Source organism: Urocitellus parryii, chromosome 1 (assembly GCF_045843805.1).
Source record: "Urocitellus parryii isolate mUroPar1 chromosome 1, mUroPar1.hap1, whole genome shotgun sequence".
Classification (NCBI taxonomy): Eukaryota; Metazoa; Chordata; class Mammalia; order Rodentia; family Sciuridae; genus Urocitellus; species Urocitellus parryii.
Window position 1 is genome coordinate 76,042,977 of NC_135531.1, and position 22,327 is coordinate 76,065,303.

At 34.2% G+C, this 22,327-nt stretch overlaps 1 protein-coding gene across 1 annotated transcript in view; it reads right to left on the reverse strand.

Moving 5' to 3' along the window:
- The window catches only part of Arb2a (ARB2 cotranscriptional regulator A), a 308,340-nt gene that overhangs the window by 268,532 nt on the left and 17,481 nt on the right, over positions 1-22,327 (reverse strand). The window lies entirely within an intron of this gene.

Genomic DNA, 22,327 nt, shown 5'->3' on the forward strand with positions numbered 1-22,327 from the left:
AAGTACAAATAAATTACTTTTCCAGGGGTGCCTATGATCAAAAATAGAAACACTATTCCTATTCCAAAAGCTTAAAAGGAAAAACATGTAACACATACAATGGAAAAATATAAGCTAAAGTTAGTCAATTATACCATAACTACAAGGGAAATTATAAGACAATTACATTGATGACAATAAAATACAACAGATTATTCCTCTAAGGTACCCAATTGATTTGCTATGCACAAAGCAAACTGTGGTTTCCATTTAAAGATACATCTTATGATTATCTTTAAAAAGAAACGTATTTCTGTAATTAGCAGAATGTTGGAGAAATAATCTAAAATTTACTTATTCTGCAAACAGGTAAAAAGTTTTAAAACATAATAATGAAAATAAATATTTTATACCATAAATGTTCCAAATAGACATTACCAATGTTGCCCATATCTCAAGTTTAATTGCAGGTGATATAAGAGAAAGGACCCTCTGGCTCTCCAACTAACTAGCCATGAATCAATGATATATTATTTAACTTGTATGTGCTTCATTTTCCATATGTGTAAAATGGAAATGATAATCATGCCTCCCTCATAGTGAAAGCTAACTATAAAACATTTAGTATAGTGTCTGATTTATAATTAAGTGTTTAACATATGTTGGCTTATAGTTTTCAAAATTGTTGTAAATGAATCTTCACCACTTAATAACAACTCTGTGACCTCTAGAGAGACACTTAATATCCAAAATATTCAGTTTTCTCACTTATAAAATGTGGCAATACCTCATATAATAGTAGTTAAAAATGTATAGCCAACCATTGCAGTATTATTGCTACCCAATGAGATCTCCTAAAAAAAAAAAAAAAAAAAAAAAAAAAAACTAAAATATCAGTCAACTGCTACCATCTGGATCTGATCTGAAGTGTCCCTAAAGGCTTATGTGTTAAAAGCATGGTCATCACCAATGGTGCTATTTGGAGGTGATGGAAACTTTAGAAGGTAGGGTCTAGTGGAATAAAATAACATCACTGAGAGCATGATCCTTCTTATTTCTTGTTGCTTCCTTGCTGCCATGAAGTGAGCAACTTTGCTCTACCACAGGCTCCAAAGCAACAGGGCCAACCAACCATGCACTAAAACCTCCAAAAAAAAATGAGCTAAAATCTCTCTTCTTCTTCATGGAAGAAGTAGCTCCTATTTTTCTTCTGTGTATTTGTAACTTAAAATTCCATAAATTCAGCATAAAGTAAATGTATCTATATTCCATGAAGAGATACATCCCAGTCTATAGGTTAGGTAATGCATAAATCTCTGCAGCTGTAATGGTGAGTAAAACAAACATGGTCACTTCCTCTGCTTACTTACTAGCTAAAATCAAACTGCCAAGTGACCACAGCTAACATATTTCAGACCTAGACTGATACTTATAATACTGTTATAACAAAGCAATAATTAAAAGGCTTATCAGCCAGGTACAGTGGCACATGCCTGTAATGCCAGTGGCTCAGGAGGCTGAGGCAGGAGGATTAAAGGCAGTCTCAGAAAAAGCAAGGCACTAAGCAACTCAGTGACACCCTGTCTCTAAATAAAATACAAAACAGGGCTGGGTATCAATATGGCTCACTGATCAAATGCCCTGGTACAAAAAGGTGGGGGAGTGCTTATCAGGAATCAGTCCTAACATGTCCCACAAATTGTGTAGAAGTTTTATCAGCTTGTAAATACCATCCTGTAGTAAAAATTAAAGAGATAATGTTCATACATGAAAGATCATACACAGTGCCCTTTGTTAACAATTCCATGACTGCATTAACTATATATAGGCAAGCTTCATAAAATTTTTAGTTTCTCTTCTAATTCAGTATTTCTATTTTTTTTTCTTTTTCTTTTCTTTTTGTTTTTGGTACTGGGAATTGAACCTAGGGGTGCTTAATCACTGAGTCATATCTCCAGCCCTTCTTGTTTTTATATTTTATTTAAAGACAGGGTCTTGCTAAGTTGCTTAGGGCCTTGCTAAGTTTCTGAGGCTGACCTTGAATTTGTGATCCTCCTGCCACAGCATCCTGAGCCGTTGAGATCACAGACATGTGCCATCACACCAGGCTTAATTTGGTATTTCTTCTAATATAAATTATAAAGTCATTTTTCTTTGGCCCCAAATTATCTGATTCCTAAACAGAATGATTAATATAATTATATCACTATGGCTACTTTAACAAAAGTAGAATTATAAATATATTTTGATGCTGTGAATCATACTCAAGATTCATATTTTAAAGAATCACTTTCAAGATCTAATAAATTAAGAATCATTATTCTTTTTATTTTTTATTTGTTCTTATTTTAAACATGAAAATAGAATATATTTTGACATACTAAACATATATGGAGGGGCTGGGATTGTGGTTCAGCAGTAGAGCACTCGCCTAGCACGAGTGGGACCCGGGTTCAATCCTCAGCACCACATAAAAAAAAAAAAATAAAGGCATTGTGTTATGTCCATCTACACCTAAAAAATAAATATTAAAAAATATATATGGAGTATAACTTCTCATTCTTCTGGTTGTACATGATGTAGAATTACTTTGGTTGTGTAATCATATATGCATTTAGGATAGTAATGTCTAATTCATTTTACTATCTTTCCTTTTCCCATTTCCCCTCCCTTCTCCTCATTCCCCTTTGTCTAATCCAAAGTACTTCTATTCTTCCCTACCCTACCCTAATTGTGAGTTAGCATCCACATATGGGAGAAAACATTAGACCTTTGGTTTTGGGGGACTGGATAATTTCATTTACCATATATTTTCCAGTTCTCCATTTACTGCTAAATGCCATAATCTCACTCTTCTTTATGGCTGAGTAATATTCCGTTATATATATTTACCACATTTTCTTTATCCATTCATCTGTTTAAGGGCATCTGGGTTGGTTCCATAGTTTAGCTATTGTAATTTGAGTTGTTATAAACATTGATGTGGCTGCATCACTGTCATATGCTGATTTTATGTCCTTTGGGTTTAGACTGAGGAGTGGGATAGCTGGGTTAAATGGTGGTTCTAGTCCAAATTTTCTGAGGAATCTCCATAATGCTTTCCAGAGTGGTTGCACCAATTTTCAGTCCCACCAGCAATGTATGCGTGTATTTTTTCCCCTACATCCTTGCCAACATTTATTGTTCCTTGTGTTCTTGATAATTGCCATTCTGGCTGGAGTGAAATGAAATCTGTGTAGTTTTAACTTGCATTTCTCTAATTGCTAGAGATGTTGAATATTTTTTCACATATTTATTGACCAATCATATTTCTTCCTCTGTGAAGTTTCTCTTCAGTTCCTTTGCCCATTTGTTGAAGAATCATTATTCTTATTTTATAGGAGACAACTTAAAAATTCATATAGCAATTTGCTGGAGTGATGACATATTAGAAGTTAAGAAACTATTAACTATTGTATATGGCCCTAAACCTTATAGTGGTAGATACAAAGCAAGTAGGCATGAAGCAAAAGCAATTTGTCTGTTTCTCTCTTAATACACTGTGTTAGATTTTTTTACTCTCTTGAGTTACATTCCATGGCTGTGGCACAGCTGGTAAAGCTAAGCCAGAAACATAAATTCTCAATTTAGTTTTCCTAATAAAAATTCAGAGTTATAACTTGCATGACCGCAGATAAACACTATTGAAAATGCAGCCAGCAGGCCGTTTGGTACATTTGATATATATTAATATGTGCATTCAACATAGTTTATTCGAAATTATCTGATGGAGGTTAGGTTATAGGGAATAAAGTGGTGGAAGGTTTTTACTGATGTGAATTGGGACACAGTTGACATGTTGTACACTTCACGATAACCACTGCTGTTTAAATATGGTTTCCTAGAAATGGTTACAGTACAAACTAGATTCAAAACATCTCAGTTTGCAATTTCATTCTGTGAACTACACAAAGCAATTATCATATCTTTCCCTTCTATGATTCCAACAGAGAATCCACTATGTATAAATAAAGTTATAAATAACTTGTCATGTGTAATCTTTATCTAGTCAGCATTTCAAAACATGAAACAGTAGAATATTTATTTAACCTGTTTGTTCAAAATATGCCATAAGCATTATATAAAATGTTCAGAAAGATACACAGAAGCCTCATTTTTCCATGTTTGTTTTTAGCCAGGTATTAAATACAAACTAGATATAGGTGATTTTACACCAGGAGTCCTTTCCACCTTATATTCCGAATGCATTTACAAAAGTACAAAATATAGTGCAGAACAAGTAAAACTGGGTTAATTCTCTGAGGCCCCCAGCATTGGTCTCGGTCTAGTCTGTCTCCAAAGCATCCTTGCTCACTGAATCAGACTCTGGAAATCAAGCTCAAAATAGCCTATTTGCACTTGAAAGTACAGTAAGTGAAATTGGTAGCAGAGATTTATGACCCACCCAAATTAGAATTAAAATAACCAGTGTGCTTCGTCAGTAAAGGTTAGTTCAAACTTATACATGACAATATGTAATTCTAATGATTTTAAAATATATGTTTGGGGGAATGTGTTTTACAGATATAAAGGAACTGAGGGGAGAAGCTAGAGAATGAAGACATTAGACTGGAGCAGACACAGAAGATAAAGCACAGCATAATATGGTCCTCTGGTCCATAGAAAATGGTAACTACCACACAGAATGCAATTATGTTTGGATCAAAGCATAGCTCAGTCTAGGAATACCTGATTCTAATTCAAGGTCATCTAAAATAATTTCTTAGTTTTTCCAAGCAACATGATATAGGCATGGAAAGAGAAATTTGGGTTTTTAATCTCAGTTCCATTATAAAGTAAAGTGACTCAAGAAAATCACAATGCCTCTAGCATTCAGTGTGGAAGCTACCATTTTATATGCACCAGGGTTCCACATTATACTGGGCTTTGTCTTCTGTGTCTGCTCCAGCCTCATATCTTCATTCTCTAGCCTCTCCCCCAGTACCCATATATCAGTACACACACAAATACACACACCCCAAAACATATATATTAAAAATTACTATAGTCTTAGATCTTTTGCAAAATAAAGATACTAGATTTCATGTACTGATTTCCACTATTAGGAAGTTCTTAGAATTTGGAGCTGGGACAAGTTGATCATAATTATGTGTAGACTAAAGCTGTCAACTAAAATTGTTATCAGTGTATTTAGTTTGCTATTCAGAATTAAGATGTATAAAAATTATTCCCCATTGTTTCTCATAATACATTGGGAAATAAAACATCTAAAATAAAGAGCCAAAAGTTAAGAAATATCAAATAAAAAGATTTTAAAAGAAACGAATATTGCACTACTGTCTTTTTAATAGGTTTCAAAATTGGAAATCATCTGGTCAGATTTCTCATAGCTTTTAAGCTACAAGAAGGCAGAAACTCAAAAGACTACAATAGAAAAGCATACAGTATCTACAAGACAATGCTAAAAATTAAGTTAAGAAATTAAACAAAGACAAAGATAATTGTAGACTTTATAAAGTCTACCAAAAGAAAAAAATTTATGTAGTCTTTTATAAAGTTTTTATCATGTAACAGAAATGGCAGAGTTATGGCCAAGCACAAAATAATTCCCAAATTTTAGAAAAACAAAGTATGTCAAACAAACAAACAGTAGTCTCTTTCATATAGATAAAATATAAATGTCATTCTATGACAAATATAAACAGCAACACACAAATAATACAAGTGTGCATAATCCTAGGCCAAAGTAAAAGGGTAGAAACTATCTTTATATTTCAAAACAGCTAATACATGAAATAACGGTAAAAACATATTCACAAAGTCAGCACCAAATTTTCTCATTTCATAAACATGCTTACTAATATCTCTAGTAGTGCTAAACTTAGTGAATTCAAAATGCAACCTAGACTTTAAACTATAACATACATGTGGCAGACACTGGATAAATTACCCAGCTGCCCTTTCAAGGGGAACTTGCTGCACAGCTGCAAGGAGTGCAGTCAGCCAACAGATTCCAAATATCCAATACTTCAGATAGCCTCAGGTGCTAAATGCTGTCTCATTCAAGGGCATGCCTTTCTCCTATTGACCCTCCAGTGACAAAACAAAGTGGGAATGTGAAGGAAAACTCTAATGGGCAATATTTGCTTCAGAGTTTGTTGCCAAGTTGACGGAGGTTTCATTAGGTCTGAACATAAATTCAACTTTTCTCTCTAATCAATCCTATTCTCCTCCTTCACAAGTGCTCGTCATTTCTTCTTCCTACTTTTAGTGCTTTAGTATTGAACCCAGGGCCTTATTCATGCTAGGCATGCATTATACTACCGAGCTATACCCCATACTAATGCTGATCTTGAATAAACATTTTACACCCCAAATTCTATCTCAGCATCTGCTTTTGGAAAGCCCAAACTTTGACAACTGCTTTTCCAAATGTTTTTCTGAATATTAAACAACAAATTTCTGATATTATGAGATAAGATTTTTATTCAGAATATATAAAGAACTCTAGCAACTCAGCAATTAAAATGACAAATAACTTAATTAAAAAGTGAGAAAATGAAGCCAGGAGCAGAAGCACATGCCTATAATCCCAGTGGCTTGGGAGGCTTAGACAGGAAGATCATAAGTTCAAAGACAGCCTCAGCAAAAGTGAGGTGCTAAGCAATTCAGCGATATTCTACCTCTAAATAAAATACAAAATAGGGATGGGGATGTGGCTCAGTGGTCAAGTGCCCTGAGTTCAATCCCTGGTACCGACCCACACACAAAAAAAAGTAAGCAAAGGATATGAATACAAATTTCTCAAAAAAAAATATACAAATGGCCAAAAAGCATATGAATACATGCTTAACATTATTATCCATTACAAAAATGCATCAAAACCTAAATAAGATACAATGCTATAATACCACTATGGCTACACTCAAAAATAAAAATAAAACAAGTGTTCATGAAAACATGAAATATTTTAGTCAGCTTTTCACCACTGTGACCAAAAGACCTGACAAGAACAATTAGAGGAGGAAAAGTTTATTTGAGGGCTCCTGTTTTCAGAAGTCTCAGTCCACAGATAGAAGGCTCCATTCCTTGGGATTTAAAGTAAGGCAGCACATAAAGGGAGAAGAGTGTGAGGGAGGAAAGCAGCTGGGAGCATGGCACCAAGAAGAAGAAGGGGAGAGAGAGAGAGAGAGAGCGAGCGAGCGAGCGAGAGCGAGCTGAGCGAGAGCGAGCGCATTCTGCTCAATAAAGACAAAATATAAACCCCAAAGGCATGGCTCCAGGTCCAGACTTCCTCCAGCCACATCCTATCTGCCTTCAGTTACCATAGTGAATCCCCCTAACACAATGATTAGGTTAAGACTCTCTTAACCCAATCATTTTACCTCTATAGCTTCTTGCATTGCCTCACACATTAGCTTTGGGGGACACCTAATATCTAAATTATAACATGGAGAAATGTAACTCCTGCTATAGGGATGGTGGGAAGGCAAACTGGCACAGCTACTCCAGAAACAAGTGAACAGTTCCTGAAAATATCACATGTGTGGTTTACCATATGACCTTTACCATATGACCTAGCAATTCTTCTTCTGTGCATGTCCACATCAAAACTGATACACAAATGTTCATAAAAATATTATTCATAATTATTAAAAAACAGAAATAACCAAAATGTCTATGACACAATATGGCATATAGATACACTTGAATATTATTCATTAATGAAAACGAATGAAGTATTAATGCAAGTAGATTAATGGCTTTCAAGGGTTAGAAGAATGGAAGAATAGAGTATGACTTTCAATAGATATGTGGCTTCTTTTTCAAGTGATGATTCCACACTCCAGGGTAGAAGGTGTCTCTTACTGTATATTAAATGGCTGGTGCGCTTGATCGCTCGCTCGCGCACGCGCACCCCCCCCCCTCTCTCCCCCCCCACATCTTTATAGATGTTTTATAGCCAAAGGAAGTCTCAAAAGGAAGGAGACTTGATAATCTCACTCACTCTTCTCTCTTCCTTCCATGCAAAAGGAGTGAGGAGTGGACTTTAGGGAGACTCACTTGAAGAATTTCTCTCTTTAAATGTCCCTCTCATCCTCTCTACCCAAAATGCAATGGCAACTGTCTAGGCATGCTCTAGTTATAAAAAGGAACAAACTTTATTTTCTAGGTATAAAATGAAATCTGAAGCACTGAAGCTGCCAACACAATAACACTTTGTGGAATGTTAAGCCATTTATGTTCTCAGACCTATGCTTTAAAAGTATGCCAAAATTATAACACAGAATAAGGAGGGGGAGGGAAGAATAGAAGTTCATGGATTAGACAAATGGGAATGAAAGAAAGAGAGGGAGATGGGAGTACAAAAGACAGGAGAATGAACAGGACATAATTTTCCTATGTTCATATACCAACACACAATCCATGAAATTCCACATCATGTATAACTACGAGAATGGGATCCTAATTAAAATAAGTTATACTCCATGTATATCTAATATGTCAAAATACACTCTACTGTCACATATATTTAAAAGGAACAAATAAAGTCCAAAAAAATATGCCAAAAGCTCTCATTACTATTGTCCATACAAGCACAAAGTGATAAGAGTCCCTTCCCATGATTGTGAGAATCAAGAATTTTACAATTAGACTTCTACTTCTAACATTATATCTAAGTCTTCCAAGACAGCCTAACTCTAAACCCTGGGAAGTTCATTACAAAACATCAGAGTATCTATAAGTGCCACTCACCAAATTAACAATAAAAGGAAAATCATAATAATTTCAATATATGTGGAAAAAGTATTTGATAAGAGCATATTTTTAAAAAATACATCATTTATGATAGCAAAAGTAAAAACCTGTGTGGTAAGAATAAATCCAACAAAATATATGTTAAACCTATATGCAGAAAATGACAAACTATTACTGAAAGACATTAAACTGAAATATAAAAAGATATCATATTCATAGTACTCAATATTGTGATGATATCAATTTTCCTCTAATTGATATGTATATTTAATGTAATATCACTTGAACCAAAAAATGTTTTCAGAGAAATTAAAAAAATTCCAATTGTTTTAACAAAGAGGAATGACCAAGAATAGATAAAACACTCCAAAAGACAAAGAATATGATATGGAGACTTGCCTTATCAGGTTTTACACTAATTAATAAAATATAACATAAGCAGTGAATTAAGAAATTGATGAATACAATACAACTCCAAAACAGAGCCAGATAACATATTCATATAACACATGATACTGTCATATCATACCTGAGAATGGATGGATTTTTCAATAATTTTCAACAACTAGTTAGCCAAATAGTAAAAATAAGAAATTAGATCCCTACTTCACTCCATTATAAAATTCAATTTTTCATTGTTTATAGGTATAATGTAAAAAGCAAACCTTAAACTTCTAAGGGGAAAATATACTACTTAGATATTAGAGAAAGGAATACAACCTAAATGAGACAATCACTAGACTAGGAAACAATTAAAATGTCTGACAATACAAAAAGTTAAAAAGAATGGAGAATCATGAAAACTCTTATTCAAATTGCTGATCAAAAGATAAATCAATAAATGCACTTAAGAAAAGATTGGCATGAGATTTCCAAGGTAAATATTCTCAAAATTTTAACAAGGTAACTATACATCTTGATCACCAATATAAATACACATAAATGTGTGTATGTATATGTGTATATGACTTTTCTGATGATATGAACATTTTGTGAACATTTTCATATCTACCTCCCAGTGCACACATACAAGACCAAGTAGTGATCAAGGTGTAGAGTTACAATTATCTAAATATAGATAATCACTAGATAATAAATAACCTCAAAACACGGTGGCCCAAGCAAACAATAAGTATTTATAATATTCCCCAGTTTCTGTGCATCAGAAATTTAGAAACATCTCATCTGGGAGGTTGTTACTCAGATTCTTAAATTTCAAGTGAAGATACATGGCAAGCTCTGCAATCACCTGAAGGGCTGATGGGTTGGAGGATTCACTTCCATGGTGACTCACATAGATAAAATTATTGGTTCTGATTGTTGTCATAGGCTTCAATACCTCCCACCATGTGGTTTTCCACAGGTTTGCTTGCATATCCCAACAACATGGCTGTTGTCTTTCCCCAGAAAAATAACATTTCTCACTTCCTCAATGGTCTACTGGCACAGTGGGCAGCCCTATTCAAGGTTCATTATAGGAAGTATTTACACAAAGGCCGAAATCAAGAAACAAAAATTACCACGGGATATCTTAGAATCTGGCTATAACAAATGAGAGAAAAAAATTTCCAATTATGAGAGAGCAGATATGTTGAAGTATATTAACAGAGGAGAGATCGGATGAATGAAGCACAACTACACTCAAAAACATGGATGAATTTTCCAAAAACATTAGTGAGTAAATAACCAAAGTCTCAGAAGACTAAATACAGTTTGATATAATTTATATGGAGCTTCAAAATCAAATAAAACTTAACTGTTATCACAACTTGTGATAAACCTGCAAGAAAAATGAAGAGAAAATTAAATACAAAATTTGGAACAGTAATCACTTCTGAGAAAAAGGAAAGGTCATGAAATGGGGAAAAGCAGATGACAGTGCAAGTTACAGTGTTGTCAGTCTTGAATTGGGTGGTGAATTCACAGATACTATTTATATTTTTATGCTTTGTAACTTGCATAAGCATTACACCTAGGAAAGCCATTTTTTTTGAGAGTGAGAGAGGGGAGAGAGAGAGAGAGAGAGAGAGAGAGAGAGAGAGAGAGAGAGATAATTTTTAATATTTATTTTTCAGTTTTCGGCGGACACAGCATCTTTGTTTGTATGTGGTGCTGAGGATCGAACCCGGGCCGCACGCATGCCAGGTGAGCTCGCTACTGCTTGAGCCACATCCCCAGCCCGGAAAGCCATTGTTTTCATCAGTACATAATACCCATGAAACCAACCACACATGTGATCCTGATTGCACACAATCTTTTTTAGTTATCAATGATACATTTTTAAAACATAAGAATACCATAATTTTAGCAACACCCTTTACAATTTGTTCTTTGGGGCATTTTTCTTTAATGATAATATCAAGAGTCCAGTCCTATTTCTTAGGACTGAAATCTGGGGATCCTCATAGGGCATAAACCACAACAGAAGCAGTTAGATGGATTAAGATAAATGGTATTGGGAAAACTTCACAGCATTTAAATATCAATAAAATATTGTCACTAAAACTCAATTGATATTTGAGTTTTTAAAATAAAGCTAATATTTTAAATAAAAATTTATTACTGCCAAAGTTTTCATATCAGCTAGTTAAAAAAATAAACTTCAAATATTTTAAAAACTCAAAATAAAAAATAATAATATCTTACAACCTTACAATAAAGTATTTGAAAATATACCTGAGTACTTCTGAAAATATCAACTGTAATTTATGGTTTTTCCCTTTGGTTGGTATACTTTCTTTTTTTTTTAATGGATGGCATGCCTTTATTTTATTTATTATTTTTTATGTGGTGCTGGTTATCAAACCCAGTGCCTCACATGTGCTAGGCAAGCGCTCTGTCACTAAGCTATAGCCCCAGCCTGATTGGTATACTTTCACTAGTAAGTATAATTAGTAAAATCTTTGAATATATATAAGTGATTGAAATTATTACAAGCTAGAATAAAGGACAGTTATAAGTAAATTGTAAATGAGAGATTAGGGCTAAGAATTCAATTCAGAATAATCTGAATGCTGGCTCTAAAGGATGGGCTAGTGTAGTCATAAAAGAATATTTACCATGAAGGATCATCTGCCAGTCTTCCTACATGATACAAAAATGGGCTTAATCCTGAAAAAGGAAAAATAATTTCCCTTCTTTCCTCAAAACAGTGTGAAAAAGGAAAAAGCTGAAACAGCAGCCACTGGAGGGAGGACTTGATGTTAAAATGAGAATAAAACAAGCATAAAACATTTTACCTAGTGCTTTGTCTGAACATAACATTTTATTAAATTCATTTCTATTTGTATAATGATAAATGCTGAAAATACTGCTTTTTTGCATGATAGTTAAACTTTTTTTCATTGAAAAACAGATGATGAATCAACTGGCCTTTACTGATATTCAAATTAGCAGTAAGAAAATTTTAAAAGTTGCCTGTATTATCAAAGAATTAGCACCAAACTTAGAACTAAGAACATATTCAATGATTTTTACTTGATATCAAGTCTAAATTTTGTTCATTTGAGATATCATCCATTGATTTTGCTAAAGGATCTCGGGCACTACTGAGTCCTTAAGTAAATCTAAAATTCAACTATAGACAAATTGTCAGTGTTTAAACACACACCACACACACACACCCATAAATAAATAAATAAATAAAACTGTGGCAATGCTCTTAATAAAATTGATGTGATTTGCTTTTTTTCACTAGGAATACTGAGATATATTAATATTTTTTTTTAAAAAAAATAGTATTAGCCAGGAATTGTAGCACACCTATAATCTCAGAGATTTGGGAGGCTGTGAAAGGAATATGGCAAGTTCAAGGATACCCTTTGCAACTTAGACTGACTTGTCTCAAAATAAAAAATAATTTTAAGTAAGGAAAGTTGGAAATGCAGGTCAGTGGTAAAGCACTACTGGGTTTAACCCCTAGTGGTGAAGAAGAAGGAGAAGGAGAAGGAGGAGGAGGAGGAGGAGGAGGAGGAGGAGGAGGAGGAGAAGGAGAAGGAGGAGAAGGAGGAAGGAGAAGGAGGAAGGAGAAGGAGGAAGGAGAAGGAGGAAGGAGAAGGAGGAAGGAGAAGGAGGAAGGAGAAGGAGGAAGGAGAAGGAGGAAGGAGAAGGAGGAAGGAGAAGGAGGAAGGAGAAGGAGGAAGGAGAAGGAGAAGAAGAAGAAGGAGAAGAAGAAGAAGAAGAAGGAGAAGGAAAAGAAGAAGAAGAAGAAAAAGAAGGAGGAGGAGGAGGAGGAGGAGGAGGAGGAGGAGGAGGAGGAGAAAGAAAGAAAAAGAAAAATATATACCATACAAAGATATGATTTTAAAATGTTCATTCAAATTTTAAATGCACTTGGAAACTCACTATTTTAGGACTTCTGTGATAAACTTTTCAGTTTTAGTGTTCGTTCTTCATTAATATGGTTTAAATTTCAGATTAAAACACTCAAAACAAATACCACCTGAATTCTATAGGTGAATATTTGTATTATACTTCAAGGTTGAAATTAACTAAAACAGGATAAGCAGCTATCTCTATGAAATATGTCATAACTCCAATCAGGCCAATATATTCAGAGAAAATAAAAGGCAGCTGGGCTCTGGTTGCAATACCTTTTACGATTATAGTCTAATATTCTCTAAAAATCCTTTTCTTATTTTAACTTTACCCAAACACATTATTTTGCTAAGATTTTATTTTTCTCATGTCTTTCAAAATAAAACTTAGCTTTAAAATGAAGTGTAAGCTTAAAGACATGAAACATGTTATACTCAAACATTTCTCATTCACTGTATCACCCTGCCTGAAATATTTTCCTTAAATAATAGGTTCCCTTAACAACTTCATTGAATTTAGCTCTGTATCATGGTCAGCTGCACACAGGCTATATCAACTCTAAGAAGATACTGTTTCTTATTCTTCTTGACACCTCTATATATTATGTGCTCATAAATGTTGGCTTAAACCACACTTGTTTATTTAAAATAACCAAAGTTATAAAAGAAGATAAAAATCCCCCAAAAATTGAGAGGATAATTCAATAATAAGTGAGTTCTCACTTCATTTTTTAAACTATTATTGTTATGGTTTAGATATGAGGTCTCCCCCAAAAGCTTATGTGCAAGACAATGCAAAAAGTTTAAAGGTGAAATGATTGGATCTGAGAGTCTTAACATAATCAATACATTGAACCACTTGAATGGATTAAGTGAGTGGTAGCTATAAGCAAATGGGATACAAATGGAAGAGGTAGATCACTGGAACATGCCTTTGTCTCTAGAAAACAGATTTCTCCTTCTCTGCTTCCTGATGGTCATGTCCTAAGCTGCTTTCCTCCTCCACACTCTTCTGTCATAATGTTCTGCCTCATCTTGGCCCCAGAACAATGGAGCCAGCTGTCTATGGACTGAGACCACTAAAAACATGAGTCCTAAATGAACTTTCCTTCTCTAAAATTGTTTTTATGAGGTCTTTTGGTCACAGTGGGAAAAAAATGACTAAAACACTATTTACACATTTTAGTAAACAATACTAGGTGAAATTCTTTCAAGTGAGAACAATGAACTAACTTAATTATTTAAACAATGAAACAATACTATTAACATATACAATAGATTTTAGATCATTCTTATAGTCAAAATCTTGTTCAAAATAGTAAGTGAAAGGTCTCACAAATTAGTTTTTCTTTCTTCACTTCTAACTGTTACAGTTACTTAAAAACTTCTATGGAGCTTTCGGGAAAAATAATTCTAATAATAGTCTTTATGTTTTCCTGGTCATGGCAAGTAGCAAAAAAAAATTATTCATAAATACTTTAATGAATTATTTTTTGATGTCATAAGTAATAGATACAAGATAAGAGTACAGAATATTTAATTGGTTCATGAGTAATAGCATAGATGTACAGCTAATACAGAAGGGAAGAGATCTTGTTGAAATGTTTTCGTTGATATGAACAACAAACTGTGTCATTTTCTTGCCCACAACTGTGCTAAATTTAGCCCTGAGCTGATATATGGCTGTCTTTCTTGAAGCGAAACTTGTTTTTGGCAGATGACAATTTCTTTCCAGTTTCCAATTTGTGAAATAAAAATTTTTGAATCCTTAAAAAAAAAAAAAGGAAGCAATACATACTATGAACAATAGCCAGATAGAAACACAGTGTTTAGAGAACATTTATACTCAGGCCATCATTCAGAAGGAAGCAATATACAATAAAAACAATAGACATGAGGAAACATAATATCACCTCATTATTAGCTGGGTCAGTGCATAAGAAAATAGCTTAGCACTTTGAAGAAAACTAGGTTGAAAAGTGGCTTTGGCCTGAGGCATAGGCAGAGCTTTCTATTTTTCCCAAGTTTAAATCTAATTTTAGGACCAGTAAACTGTAGGGAGGCATAAATAGAGTTGCAAAGAAAATGTAAAGAGAAGACCCACAGGTGGATATATGATCTTTTAACATCTAATACCCAGTCATATGGCCCAATCAAAGTAAAAGATTCTGATTAAATGAGGAACTTCTCAATGAAAAGAAAAACAGAAGAGAGAAAACATTCTCTTTTCAGATACTAAAATACTGAAATTTTCCCCTTCAGGTCAATATGTAAACAATCTGAACTGTTTTACTTATATAGACCTGAAATATGTTGTAGACATTGGCAAATTAGCTTATAAATGGGAATACGAAGAACCCCAAGATTCTACACTAAGTAATAGAGAAGCAGTTGAGTGAGGCAAATTCTAACATTTTCAACTATGGTTTTTCATTCCAGTCACTTGATTCTCAAATACCAGATAAACAGAATACAGTAGAAAACTCATGGACTAAACAGTAATGAAGCCTCTCCTGAAAATTCAAATGAAAAGTCAGTTCCCAGAAAACAGAACTAAGAAAAACAACAAGTTAGAATTTAAAACCCCCTGATTCTTCTTCATAGCAATCTGACTTCTTAAGCAACATATGCAGGACGAACAGGTTACCAACATATTCAGAGTTCATTATGAAATAAATTAATGAACAAGGCCAAACAAATAGTAGATGCATTTATTCTATCCACATCTTAATTCTCCATTGCGTTTTAACTATTTATAGCCAATTACAAATAATACCTAAGCAGTTACTTACCAAATCATACCTTGTATCTAAGTCACTACATGAATTAAGAAAATTAAATGTGGATAATGTATGTAAAATGTAGTAATTTAGTGGCTTTGTTTAGTAATTTATGAACACTACCTTTCACCAGTGAACTGAAGAATTAAATGTAAATGGAGTACATAAACTATAGTATTTGATTGGATTTGCACATAAATTTATTATAAAATAAATTTTAGACACATTAGTAACCTGCCTATACTGTACATGATGCTTAGGACACAGACTGAAAAGAAAAAAAGAAAATTATCCCTATTTATATTTGATCTGTCTGTTTACATTTTTTTAAATCCCAGAGAAATTACCATACAACAATTAATGTTAATAAATTAATTTAATAATATTGTAGTGTAAATAAAAAGGTAGATATACAAAAATCAATTTTATGTATATGTGTACACTAGAAAATATGGGGAAAATCTATTTACATACTCAAATAAAACCATAAACTATTTAGAAGTAAATTTAACAATCACATACAAGACTGCTACAGTATAAACTACTTCATTTCGAGAAACTGCAAATGTCCTAAATATAAAGAAATGTCCTGCCATTCATGCATAGAAAAATTCATTGTTTTTCAGATAGATTCTCCCCAAATTGATCAAAAGATTCAACCCAATTTTCAATCAAAATCATAGCAAGCTATTGTACATTCAGTGGCAATCTAATTCTAAAATTAATATACAAATATAGAAAACTCAGAATAACTAAAGATAATTTCATAACAACAAAGCATAAGATGTACCAAACTGCAAGACTTAACATAAAGCCACAATAATCAAAAGTCTGGTATCAATAAAAAGATAAATATCAATGAAATAGAACAGAATCTAAAAATAGACCAACACATATAAAACCAATTATTTTTCCCCCAAAATGAGGCTATTCAACAAGAGGAAATTATTTTCAATAAAAAGGACTGATTCAAATGAATATATCTAGAAAAAGTAAGAGTCAATCCCTATCTCATGCCATACAAAAATTAACTCAAAATGGAACACATATCTGAAAAAATAACACCCAGAACTATAGAATATTCAGAAAAAAAACTTGGGATAAAATCTTTGTGACCTTAGAGTAGAAAACTATTTCTCAGTTGGAACAATGATTTTTAAAAAAACAACTCACAAATCATGAAAGAAAAAAGCTTGATAAGTTTTACCTTATTAAAAAATTTTTAAATACTCTTCAAAAAATAACATTAAGAAAACAAATAATAAATCACAGACTAGGATCAAGTATTTGAAATACAAGCATCAGAATACAAAGACTAGTATCCAGATTATATAGGAACTGCTACAATTTACTACAACTAAATAAGACAACACAATTTCAAAATAGACAAAATTTTGAACACCTACTTCTCCAAAAGAAAAAAAAGACATACCAATAACCAAAAAGAAATTTCATCACCTATGTTCATAAATGAATTCACCAACAGTATAACTCCACATCATGTTAAACCACAAGAATGGGATCCTAATTAGCATAAGTTAACTCCATGTATGTACCAGAGGTCCAAATACATTCTACTGTCGCATATACCGTAAAAGGACATTTAAAAAAGGAATTCCATCAGAAAACATTTGTGAGAGAAATATTAAAAATTTTGATTTTGATGATACTGGATATTTGCCAAAACAGATCAGATGACACACTTTGTATACTACAATTTATTGTACTTCAATTACACCTTAATAAAGTTACAAAAGATAAAAGTAAGGAAACTTTTTAAACATATAAAGAAATGGTAGTTGGCATAATTAATTCCCTTTTCCTAAAATCTTTATAACAGTACCCATCCTGTGGAAAATGACAAATCATGTGCAGAAAAATGAGAAATATTTTTATTTCTAAGGAATTATTTATTTCATTTCAGCCAAACCTGGTAATTTATTATAAGAAATATTAGAAGATACATGCAAATACAAAAATAAGCTAAATATCATTTGGTTATGAGTATAATTATAACTTATTATTAAGGAATTATAAGACTATTAACTAGAAAAAATAAATCTAAAATTTGAACCTTCAATCATACTTTCCAAATACATTAGAAATAGATTTCTAATACTCCTACTCCGGTCAATTAAACAACATATGGTATTTCAGAAGACTTAAAAAGCCATAACATTAATGACCTTAATTGAATCAGTAGAATCAGCTACAGTTTGCTACCATTCACTTATTCATTCACTTAATAAAATGTATTGTTCCAAACATATCAGATTGTTTGACAGAGTGATACAAAAAGGTAGTGGAGCATATGCTTAAAATAGCTAACTCTGAAGCCTGAATGTCTGTGCTTAAATTTTAACTTTATCATCTATTTAATACACTGACTAGGACAAGTTATTTCTTTGTAACTGTGAAGTAAAAGGTCAACTCAGAGGCTTAGAGTATTCAAACCCTCTACATTCCAAAGAAAGAATTGGCCCCATGACTAGTTTCTGGGTGTTAACTTATAAACCCTTGGAGTATCACACATGATAATTTTGTCTTTTTAACCAAAGCCTTGGACCATGTTATATAATTTATTTTATTTTATTTTTTATTTATTTATTTTTTTTTAGAGAGAGAGAGGGGGAGGGAGAGGGAGAGAGGGGGGGAGAGAGAGAGAGAGAAACTTTTTAATATTTATTTTTTAGTTTTCAGCGGACACAACATCTTTGTTGGTATGTGGTGCTGAGGATCGAACTCGGGCTGCATGCATGCCAGGCGAGCGCGCTACCACTTGAGCCACTTCCCTAGCCCATATAATTTATTTTAAAATGTGATTTACGGTAAACACCTATTTTTTGTTTATTTGAGATCCTATGACACACTATATCAATTTGACATCTGAAGTGGCTGAAGATTGAGAATTTAAGGACAGTTTTGTGGACATTACATGCCCACATGACCAACCCCATATAGAACTGAAGGCTAAGGGGAACTTCCCTGGTCAGTAACAATTTGCACTTATTGTCATAGTTCCTAGAAAAAATCAGCAATGACTCCATTGAGAGAACAATTGAAATCTCTTTCCATGTCCCCTTTAAATTCCACCCTCTTATACATCGTCTCTTTTTTGATTACTAATCTGTATCTTTCATTACAATAAGCCATAACTATGAATATAACACCTTTTTAGAATTCTGTGAATCCTTCCAGAAAAAAAATCATCCAATATGAGGGAATCTTGAGGACCCTCAAGACAGTAACTTTGTTTCCACATATGAAAAATGCATTTAATATTAGTATTTACTTAAAATACTGTGGTAGAGCAAAATGGGAATTTCAGCAGTTTAAGAGATGACAGGTTGTGGTTTTTCATGCTGAATCACAGTAGCTTTTCTTACTGACGTTTAACCATAGAAGCTTACAAAGGCTAACAGGTACCAGCAAAATATAACCACAGTAACAAAAGCAGGAAACAAAGCAATACGAACAGAATAATCCTCCTTTAGGCTAGTGCATTAAAAGTCCCTCAGCTATATGAGTTAAGAGTTCCTAGGTTGTTGACAAGATTGTACCCATATAAGGAATGTAGAATGCACCCTCCAATAGAATTGCACCAACTCCCTTGCCCTGATGTACCCAAAATTTGCTTATGTATAAAAATAAAAGCTATACTGCACTAAAGGTTCAGACATGGGAATTATCCCTCAAGATCATGGTGCCACTAATAAAGTGTTGCTTCCAGATCTTGGTGTCCTGACCTTCATTTCCCACTACATTTCAGCTGTGAGAATCAGATGAGTTATGTATACAAAGGGCTTAGAAAAATATCCAGCATATTATGTTTGCTCCTTCTCATGCTTCTAAAAACTAAGTAATCTTAAGCACTAACCAGCTTGATTTAATGAAAAGGCATTGAATAATTAAATTGCATTAGCTAAAAAATATACCTAATTTATAAAAGGAACAGAAAGTATAACTGCCTTCTTTCCTGTCCTCAAAACTGTCTTCATTTAGGCCCTACAATTTATTATCTTTTAATGTACTGCTGGACGATCCGCAGAACAGTATAATCCTTGAGAGATTCCCTAAGAAAAGTACAACTACTTCCATCACTTCCTGATCCAACTTTAAATTTCTTCAACATGATTCCACTCTTGGATCCATTCTCACACATGTCACCCAGATTTCCATAGCTATAAACTGGCAAAAGTCATCCAATTCCTTTGATGTATGATATACCTCCTTGTGGTTTATACTGTTTACGTCATTCACTGAAGCCTATTTAGATTCAAGTATGATTATAGGTCTAGAAGCAATGCAAGGTGGCTGGAATTTGACAAGAGGATGATATGGTATTCTTTATAAGGCAACTACCCCAGGTGAGATTATTACAGGTTTTATAGAGAAGAGTAACCACCTCAGATAAACAAAAAGTGTTATTTTAATGACAAAAGAAGATAAACATAATTTAAAGATTCAGCAAACCTATATTTAATGTGTCTATATATACTATCACAATGGTCAAGGTCCCAGTCCTTCTTGCATAGTGGGGAACTTAAATTGAACTGTAATTCAGTCATAAACAAGAGTTGCTTTCCAGAAATTACAGTAATGCAACTACAAGATATAAGGATTTCATTTAAGCTGCAATAAATGCAAATTTTGGTATCAAGAAGTGGTATGCTGCCATACCAAAAACCTAAAATATGAGAGTAGCTTCAGAACCAGGCATGATGCTCTCAAAACAGTGTTATAAAAAGATACTCTGAAGAACCTGTTAATAGAAGCCACATAGTCTTTAATAATGCTGTCAGTGAAGACTTGGAAGAAAGTGAAGTAAACATAATTGCAAAGTGCAGAAAAGGGAGACCCTTGTTATTTAGTGGCAGAAACTTAGCAACATAATCCCATGCAGTTATATAAAAATAAGAAAATTTACCTAAAGAAATTATTGATCTAGCTAAAGATATTTCAGATCAGAGATCTGTATACCTGTTTTCTTTTGATGCTAATAATAAAATGTGGGAAATGAGAAATAAACTAAACAAAAGGCTGTTAAACAAAATGATGGCAAAACTTGTTCTGCAAAAGACAATCAAGAGAATGAGAAGACAAGATTCCAATTCTGACAAGGATGTGGGGGGAAAGGTGTACTTATACATTGTTGATGAAACACTTTGAAAAGCACTAGGGACAGTCCTCAAAAGATTAAGAATGGATCCAAGGAGTGGGTTAGCTGTGTCATATGGTATAGGACCCTGGCATTTCTCCAAAAGAACTAAAATCAACATACTTCAGTGACACATACATAATGATGTTTACAATAGAACAATTCACAACAGCCTAGGTATCCATCAATGGACAAACGGATAAAGAAAATGTGGTATATACACACAGGGGAGTTTTACTCAGCCATAATGAAGAATGAAATTATATTGTTTGCTGGTAAATGGATGGAAGTGAACAGTATCACATTAAATGAAACAAGTCAGACTCAGAAAGTCAAGGGTCAAATGTTTCCTCTCATATGTGGAAGGTAGAGAACGGGAAAAAAAAAGTGTGGCGGGGCAGGGTATCTCACAAAAGCAGAAGATCAATAGAGTAGAGGAAGGGGACTGGGGGAGGGAAGATGGGAGAAAAAGGAAAGGTACTAGGGAATGAGATAAACTGAATTATGTTATGTGCATGTACAAATATGGCATAATGAATCCCAATATTATGTATAAGCATAAATACATTAATTTTAAAAATCCTAACTCTTCCCCGCCCGCCTGGCTCTGGGAATGGCCGCGCCCGCCCAGCTCAAGAGGCGATGTGAAGGGACTCTAACCAAGCCTTTATGAAATAGCGAACTGGGAACTAAAACCAGAGATTGAGTCAGACCAGAGACAAGCCAGTCACACCCCTCCCTTCGGACACTCCGGCAAGGAGCCAGGGGCCCGCCATAGCAGAGAGGGGAAGTCACCAAAGTTCGGCCAACGAGATTCCTTCCCAGTGGAATCTACTTTAGCAGGTGTGTGACTCCCACCCATATCAGATACAAACAGCCGGGAAACTTCAAAAATCTCTCCTTGGGCGTGACCTTAAGGGCCAAGGGACTCCCGACCCCTAACTCCCCCTACTGCCAGTGATGTGGGCGTGACTGTACGGGCGGAGGGAAGCAGAGAAGACTCCCCACCCCCAACTCCCCCAACCGCTAACTGAGAGGGCATGACGGTAGGGGCGGAGGGAAACAGAGGACACTCCAGACCCCAACTCCTCCTACCGCCAGCAGAGTGGTCGTGATTGTAGGGGCTAAGGGAAGCAGACCCCCAGCTCCCATTACCACCAGTGGCAACACCAAAGGTCTTAGCCACCAGCTTCTGAGGGCGCGCCCACCAAAGGGGTCCGGAAAAATTAAACTATTGACTCCCAGACCACAGCTCCACAGCACTGAGGCTTAGATGAATGACAGAGAGAGTGCTCAGTCGTTCGGGAAATAGAGCACTCAGTGGGGCTGAAAGT